Below are 8,026 nucleotides of genomic sequence, written 5' to 3'. Positions count from 1 at the left end.
AATTATCTGTATGTGTCCATTTTAAAGGTACACATTAGTGAATGTGTATTTATGTAAATTGATTGACATATGTACGTGTGCGCGCGATTAGTGTTACTTTAATTTATATGGTTAACATTTATACGGTTGAATGACATAGTTTCCCATTATTGTCACATTTTTTGTTACATGTCTACTATTGTCAAGATGGACAGACACGTCCAGCTATGAGTGTTTATGTGTACCAGTAATTGAACTGACATGTGTACTGCAACTATCTGCGTGTGTCCATTTTAAAGGAATATATTAGTGAATGTTTATTTATGTAAATTGATTGGAATATGTATGTGGACGCTCGGTTAGTGTAACTGTAATTTATATGGTTAACGTTTGAATGACATAGTTTCCCCTCATTGTCACATTTTTGGTTACTATTTCGCTGTTCACTCTCACTCTCTCTGAATCCCGTGGACTAATTGTGCTCACGTGTGTTTGTGTAGGGAAGGGGGAACCATAGGCTTTTCACACAATAATTTGCAACTATTTGCTGAGAAACCATTCAAAAGATCATCTAAGTTTTTAATAAGGCTTCTTTTTCCTAACATACAAGTCAATCACACAGTATCTAACCTCAGTCAGAAACACTTTTCTTACTATATCTCGCAACGTCTTTTGCATATATATTCTATCTTAAATAATTAACAATTTTAATTCATAACTGCCAACCCCCCTCCCATCCAAAGCTTTCAAAGCCACCAAACATCATTCCTTTCCCTTAACCTCTCCCAAATTATCTTTTGCACCAATTCACAAACAAGGGGGCTTTATAGCTGAGTGGACGTCGCTCTCGACTCGTAATCGTAGCTCATTCGATCCCACGGTGATGGAACAAACGGAAATCAGCAGAGTTTCTATCATTCTGATGCCCCTGTTACCTAGCAGTAAATATGTACCTGGGCGTTAGACAGCTGTTACGGGCTGCTTCCTGGGTGTGTGTGGAATGTTGTTTTATTAGTATAGATAAATTGATTGATTGACAGTTGAGGAGGCGGGCCGAAAGAGTAGAGCTCAACCCTCGCAAGCATAACTAGGTGAACACAACTAGATAAATACTAACCAACCACGATCTCGACAATCCATTACCACACACAACCCCCCCCCTCCCCCTTTACTCCCTTCCCCTCCCCCAAACTCCCAAAATCGTTCTACCTAAAATCAATAAAAAATTAAAACAAATCAATTAATTCACCAAAAATACTACTATAAATAAAGGAACCAAATTTGAGACATACAGCGACTCCAGCGTGGTCTAGTCGGAAGAGAACGTGTTCTCATCTGGATAGATTGCGATCGAGTCTGTCGGAAACGGGTGTGTAACTGCAGGGCACAAATATTTGTGTGTCCCCTCCTGTAGCTGCCTCTGTTCGACAGGTTCCCTGGATAGCTGGAATTGCCCTGGCCCTTGGAAGGTGGGGAAGGGGTGAAATCCGTTGGGCCCACGGATGGATACCTTGGGATCCATGGACCTAGAGCAGGTCTAATCACCTGGGATTCGAACCCACGGTGGGAATAAGGGAGGAGATATGGGAAGGGGGGTGGGGGGAAGGATGTTTTCCCTGGAACCAACTTCACATAAACCCGGACACTCACACACAAACCCTCACCCGAACACTCACAGGGGCACTCACACTCACACACTCCCATAGACTGTGATAAGGGAGACCATCTGAGGGGACACAGATGGCCTCCTGGACCCACAGGTATAAACCGGACACACACACACCCGGACACTCACAGGGACACTCACACACACTCGCCCGGACACTCACAGGGATATACACACTCACACACAGCATAGACACAAACTGTGATAAGGGAGACCATCTGAGGGGACACAGATGGCCTCCTGGACACACAAGTATATATCAATATTTAATTTAATATTATTATTTAATTTTATTAAATAAGTAATCAAATTAATGTTTTTTAATAAATTATTTTTTTATTAAATTATTAAATAATTATATTAATAAAAGAAATTAAATTAAATTTAATAATTAAATATTATTATTTAATTTACAAATATGACAGATTTTTTAAATATAGATATATATATATATATATATATATATATATATATATATATATATATATATATATATATATATATATATACTATACATGCGAACACGCCTTAATGGTCCCCAGGACTATATGCAACTGAAAACTCACATGCCAGAAGTGACTCGAACCCATACTGCCAGGAGCAATGCAACTGGTATGTACAGGAAGCCTTAATCCGCTTGTGTCAATTTTAAAGTAATATATTAGTGAATATTTATTTATGTAAATTGATATATATATATATATATATATATATATATATATATATATATATATATATAATATATATATAATATATATTATATATATATATATATATATATATATATATATATATTATATATATATCTATATATATATATATATATATATATATATATATATATATATATATATAAAGAGAATGTCTGTCTATGTAATGAGGCCACATGCTGGAGGCTGCAGCCATACACAGATTTATTTTAAAATTTATTTATTAATATATTATTAAGGCTTATTATTACTAAATTAATGTTTTTGTAGAGGGAAATGGTCTGGGGTAGGGAACGGGCATAGGTTGGTCAGTGTTGACTTTAGCTAAAGGATTTAGGAATAATTTATTAATTATTCTTATCACCTCCCCCCCCCCCTACCAATTTAATTAAAGTTAATTGTAAAATAATGCTTGAGATGGCTGAAGACTTTTTCGTACTTGAAAAAACCTAAATTAAACACATAAAGATGTTTATTGGTCCTGATTTAAGTTAAAGGAAGAGGTACAAAGGTGGTGGTGGGGGTGGGAGGGGAGGATACGGGATTTAGAGGTGGAATGGAAGAGAGGGAACAGGGGGAGTGGTGCAGGTGAACAGGGAGGAACAGGGGGTGCTGTACAGGTGATACAGGGATGGGGATGGGGGGAACAGGGGGAGTGGTGCAGATGAAAACAGGATGAAGAGGGAGAAACAGGGGGGAGTGGTGCAGGTGAAACAGGGATGAAGAGGGAGAAACAGAGGGAGTGGTGCAGGTGAAACAGGGATGGGGATTGGGGAACAGGGGGAGTGGTGCAGGTGAAACAGGGATGGGGATGGGGGAACAGGGGGAGTGGTGCAGGTGAAACAGGGATGGAGATGGGGGAACAGGGGGAGTGGTGCAGTGAAACAGGGATGGGGATGGGGAAACAGGGGGAGTGGTGCAGGTGAAACAGGGATGGGGATGGGGGAACAGGGGAGTGGTGGCAGGTGAAACAGGGATGGGGATGGGGAAACAGGGGAGTGGTGCAGGTGAAACAGGGATGCAGAGGGAGAAAACAGGGGGGAGTGGTGCAGGTGAACAGGGATGGGGATGGGGAAAAGGGGGAGTGGTGCAGGTGAAACAGGGATGGGGATGGGGAAACAGGGGAGTGGTGCAGGTGAAACAGGGATGGGGATGGGGGAACAGGGGGAGTGGTGCAGGTGAAACAGGGATGGGGATGGGGGAACAGGGGGGAGTGGTGCAGGTGAAACAGGGATGCAGAGGGAGAAACAGGGGGAGTGGTGCAGGTGAAACAGGGATGGGGATGGGGGGAACAGGGGGAGGTGGTGCAGGTGAAACAGGGATGCAGAGGGAGAAACAGGGGGGAGTGGTGCAGGTGAAACAGGGATTAAAGGAAAATTTATATAAGTAGATAGATGGATGTTTACATTGATTGCTAAATATATACATTGACGGATAGACGGATGCATAGATGCATCCGTCTATCTGATGGATGGAAAGACATATGAGTAGATGGATGGATAGACAGAAGAGTTGATGGACGGATAAATGGAATATAAATGGAATATAATGTATATAATGATAAATGGTTGGTTTATGGGAAGATAGATTGATGGATTGACATATATAAGTAGATAGATAGATGGATCCATTGATGGATTCATTTGTGCTTATCTCTTGAGGTTCTTCTTGAGATGATTTCGGGGCTTTAGTGTCCCCGCGGTCCGGTCCTCGACCAGGCCTCCACCCCAGGAAGCAGCCCGTGACAGCTAACTAACACCCAGGTACCTGTTTTACTGCAAGGTATCAGGGGCACAGGGTGAAAGAAACTCTACCCATTGTTTCTCGGCGGCGCCCGGAATCGAACCCGGGACCACAGGATCACAAGTCCAGTGTCCAGTGTGCTGTCCGCTCGGCCGACTGGCTCCCCGGTCGGAGGGGAGCCGGTGAACAGGCGAATCAGATTAAAGAATATCTGTCGATTTGCTATTGCATCAACTGAGATTCGATATGGGACCATTAGGATTATAACCAACGAACTCTCTCCGTTTAGACGGTAAGCCTCCAGTTTGTGTGTGTGTGTGTGTGTGTGTGTGTGTGTGTGTGTGTGTGTGTGTGTGTGTGTGTGTGTGTGTGTGTGTGTGTGTGTGTGTGTGTGTGTGTGTGTGTGTGTGTGTGTGTGTGTTAGAGAGAAATAGATGTAGTAGATATAAAAAAATGGAAAAATACATATATTTGATAGGCGGGGTCCAAGAGCTAATAACTCGATTCTGCAGATACATATAGTAAATACAAGGAGAAAATAAATACACACACACACACATTAATTGATAATGGACTGTTTTGTGTGTGTATCCATGTGAACTATTGTTAAGACCGACAGACAGGTGAAGCTATGTGTGTGTATGTGTACCTGTAATTGAACTGACATGTGTACGGTAATTATCTGTATGTGTCCATTTTAAAGGTACACATTAGTGAATGTGTATTTATGTAAATTGATTGACATATGTACGTGTGCGCGCGATTAGTGTTACTTTAATTTATATGGTTAACATTTATACGGTTGAATGACATAGTTTCCCATTATTGTCACATTTTTTGTTACATGTCTACTATTGTCAAGATGGACAGACACGTCCAGCTATGAGTGTTTATGTGTACCAGTAATTGAACTGACATGTGTACTGCAACTATCTGCGTGTGTCCATTTTAAAGGAATATATTAGTGAATGTTTATTTATGTAAATTGATTGGAATATGTATGTGGACGCTCGGTTAGTGTAACTGTAATTTATATGGTTAACGTTTGAATGACATAGTTTCCCCTCATTGTCACATTTTTGGTTACTATTTCGCTGTTCACTCTCACTCTCTCTGAATCCCGTGGACTAATTGTGCTCACGTGTGTTTGTGTAGGGAAGGGGGAACCATAGGCTTTTCACACAATAATTTGCAACTATTTGCTGAGAAACCATTCAAAAGATCATCTAAGTTTTTAATAAGGCTTCTTTTTCCTAACATACAAGTCAATCACACAGTATCTAACCTCAGTCAGAAACACTTTTCTTACTATATCTCGCAACGTCTTTTGCATATATATTCTATCTTAAATAATTAACAATTTTAATTCATAACTGCCAACCCCCCTCCCATCCAAAGCTTTCAAAGCCACCAAACATCATTCCTTTCCCTTAACCTCTCCCAAATTATCTTTTGCACCAATTCACAAACAAGGGGGCTTTATAGCTGAGTGGACGTCGCTCTCGACTCGTAATCGTAGCTCATTCGATCCCACGGTGATGGAACAAACGGAAATCAGCAGAGTTTCTATCATTCTGATGCCCCTGTTACCTAGCAGTAAATATGTACCTGGGCGTTAGACAGCTGTTACGGGCTGCTTCCTGGGTGTGTGTGGAATGTTTTTTATTAGTTAGTAATAATTGATTGATTGACAGTTGAGAGGCGGGCCGAAAGAGTAGAGCTCAACCCTCGCAAGCATAACTAGGTGAACACAACTAGATAAATACTAACCAACCACGATCTCGACAATCCATTACACACACAACCCCCCCTCCCCCTCCCCTCCCCCCAAACTCCAAAATCGTTCTACCTAAATCAATAAAAAATTAAAACAAATCAATTAATTCACCAAAAATACTAACTATAAATAAAGGAACCAAATTTGAGACATACAGCGACTCCAGCGTGGTCTAGTCGGAAGAGAACGTGTTCTCATCTGGATAGATTGCGATCGAGTCTGTCGGAACGGGTGTGTAACTGCAGGGCACAAATATTTGTGTGTCCCCTCCTGTAGCTGCCTCTGTTTCGACAGGTTCCCTGGATAGCTGGAATTGACCTGGCCCTTGGAAAGTGGGGAAGGGGTGAAATCCGTTGGGCCCACGGATGGATACCTTGGATCCATGGACCTAGAGCAGGTCTAATCACCTGGGATTCGAACCCACGGTGGGAATAAGGGAGGAGATATGGGAAGGGGGGTGGGGGGAAGGATGTTTCCCTGGAACCAAACTTCACATAAACCCGGACACTCACACACAAACCCTCACCCGAACACTCACAGGGGCACCTCACACTCACACACTCCCATAGACTGTGATAAGGGAGACCATCTGAGGGGACACAGATGGCCTCCTGGACCCACAGGTATAACCGGACACACACACACCCGGACACTCACAGGGACACTCACACACACTCGCCCGGACACTCACAGGGATATACACACTCACACACAGCCATAGACACAAACTGTGATAAGGGAGACCATCTGAGGGGACACAGATGGCCTCCTGGACACACAAGTATATATCAATATTTAATTTAATATTTATTATTTAATTTTATTAAATAAGTAATCAAATTAATGTTTTTTAATAAATTATTTTTTTATTAAATTATTAAATAATTATATTAATAAAAGAAATTAAATTAAATTTAATAATTAAATATTTATTATTTAATTTACAAATATGACAGATTTTTTAAATATATATATATATATATATATATATATATATATATATATATATATATATATATATATACATATATATATATATATATATATATATATATATATATATATATATATATATATATATACATGCGAACACGCCTTAATGGTCCCCAGGACTATATGCAACTGAAAACTCACATGCCAGAAGTGACTCGAACCCATACTGCCAGGAGCAATGCAACTGGTATGTACAGGAAGCCTTAATCCGCTTGTGTCAATTTTAAAGTAATATATTAGTGAATATTTATTTATGTAAATTGATATATATATATATATATATATATATATATATATATTATATATATATATATATATATATATATATATAAAATATATATATATATATATATATATATATATATATATATATATATATATATATATATATATATATATAATATTATATATATATATATATATATATATATAAAGAGAATGTCTGTCTATGTAATGAGGCCACATGCTGGAGGCTGCAGCCATACACAGATTTATTTTAAAATTTATTTATTAATATATTATTAAGGCTTATTATTACTAAATTAATGTTTTTGTAGAGGGAATGGTCTGGGGTAGGGAACGGGCATAGGTTGGTCAGTGTTGACTTTAGCTAAAGGATTTAGGAATAATTATTAATTATTCTTATCACTCCCCCCCCCCCTACCAATTTAATTAAAGTTAATTGTAAAATAATGCTTGAGATGGCTGAAGACTTTTTCGTACTTTGAAAAAAACCTAAATTAAACACATAAAGATGTTTATTGGTCCTGATTTAAGTTAAAGGAAGAGGTACAAAGGTGGTGGTGGGGGTGGGGGGGAGGATACGGGATTTAGAGGTGGAATGAAGAGAGGGAACAGGGGGAGTGGTGCAGGTGAAACAGGGAGGGAACAGGGGGTGCTGTACAGGTGATACAGGGATGGGGATGGGGGAACAGGGGAGTGGTGCAGATGAAACAGGGATGAAGAGGGAGAAACAGGGGGAGTGGTGCAGGTGAAACAGGGATGAAGAGGGAGAAACAGAGGGAGTGGTGCAGGTGAAACAGGGATGGGGATTGGGGAACAGGGGGAGTGGTGCAGGTGAAACAGGGATGGGGATGGGGGATCAGGGGGAGTGGTGCAGGTGAAACAGGGATGGAGATGGGGGAACAGGGGGAGTGG

The sequence above is a fragment of the Procambarus clarkii genome, chromosome 3 (genome assembly GCF_040958095.1).
Source record: "Procambarus clarkii isolate CNS0578487 chromosome 3, FALCON_Pclarkii_2.0, whole genome shotgun sequence".
Classification (NCBI taxonomy): domain Eukaryota; kingdom Metazoa; phylum Arthropoda; class Malacostraca; order Decapoda; family Cambaridae; genus Procambarus; species Procambarus clarkii.
Note: the sequence above shows the minus strand (reverse complement) of the source record.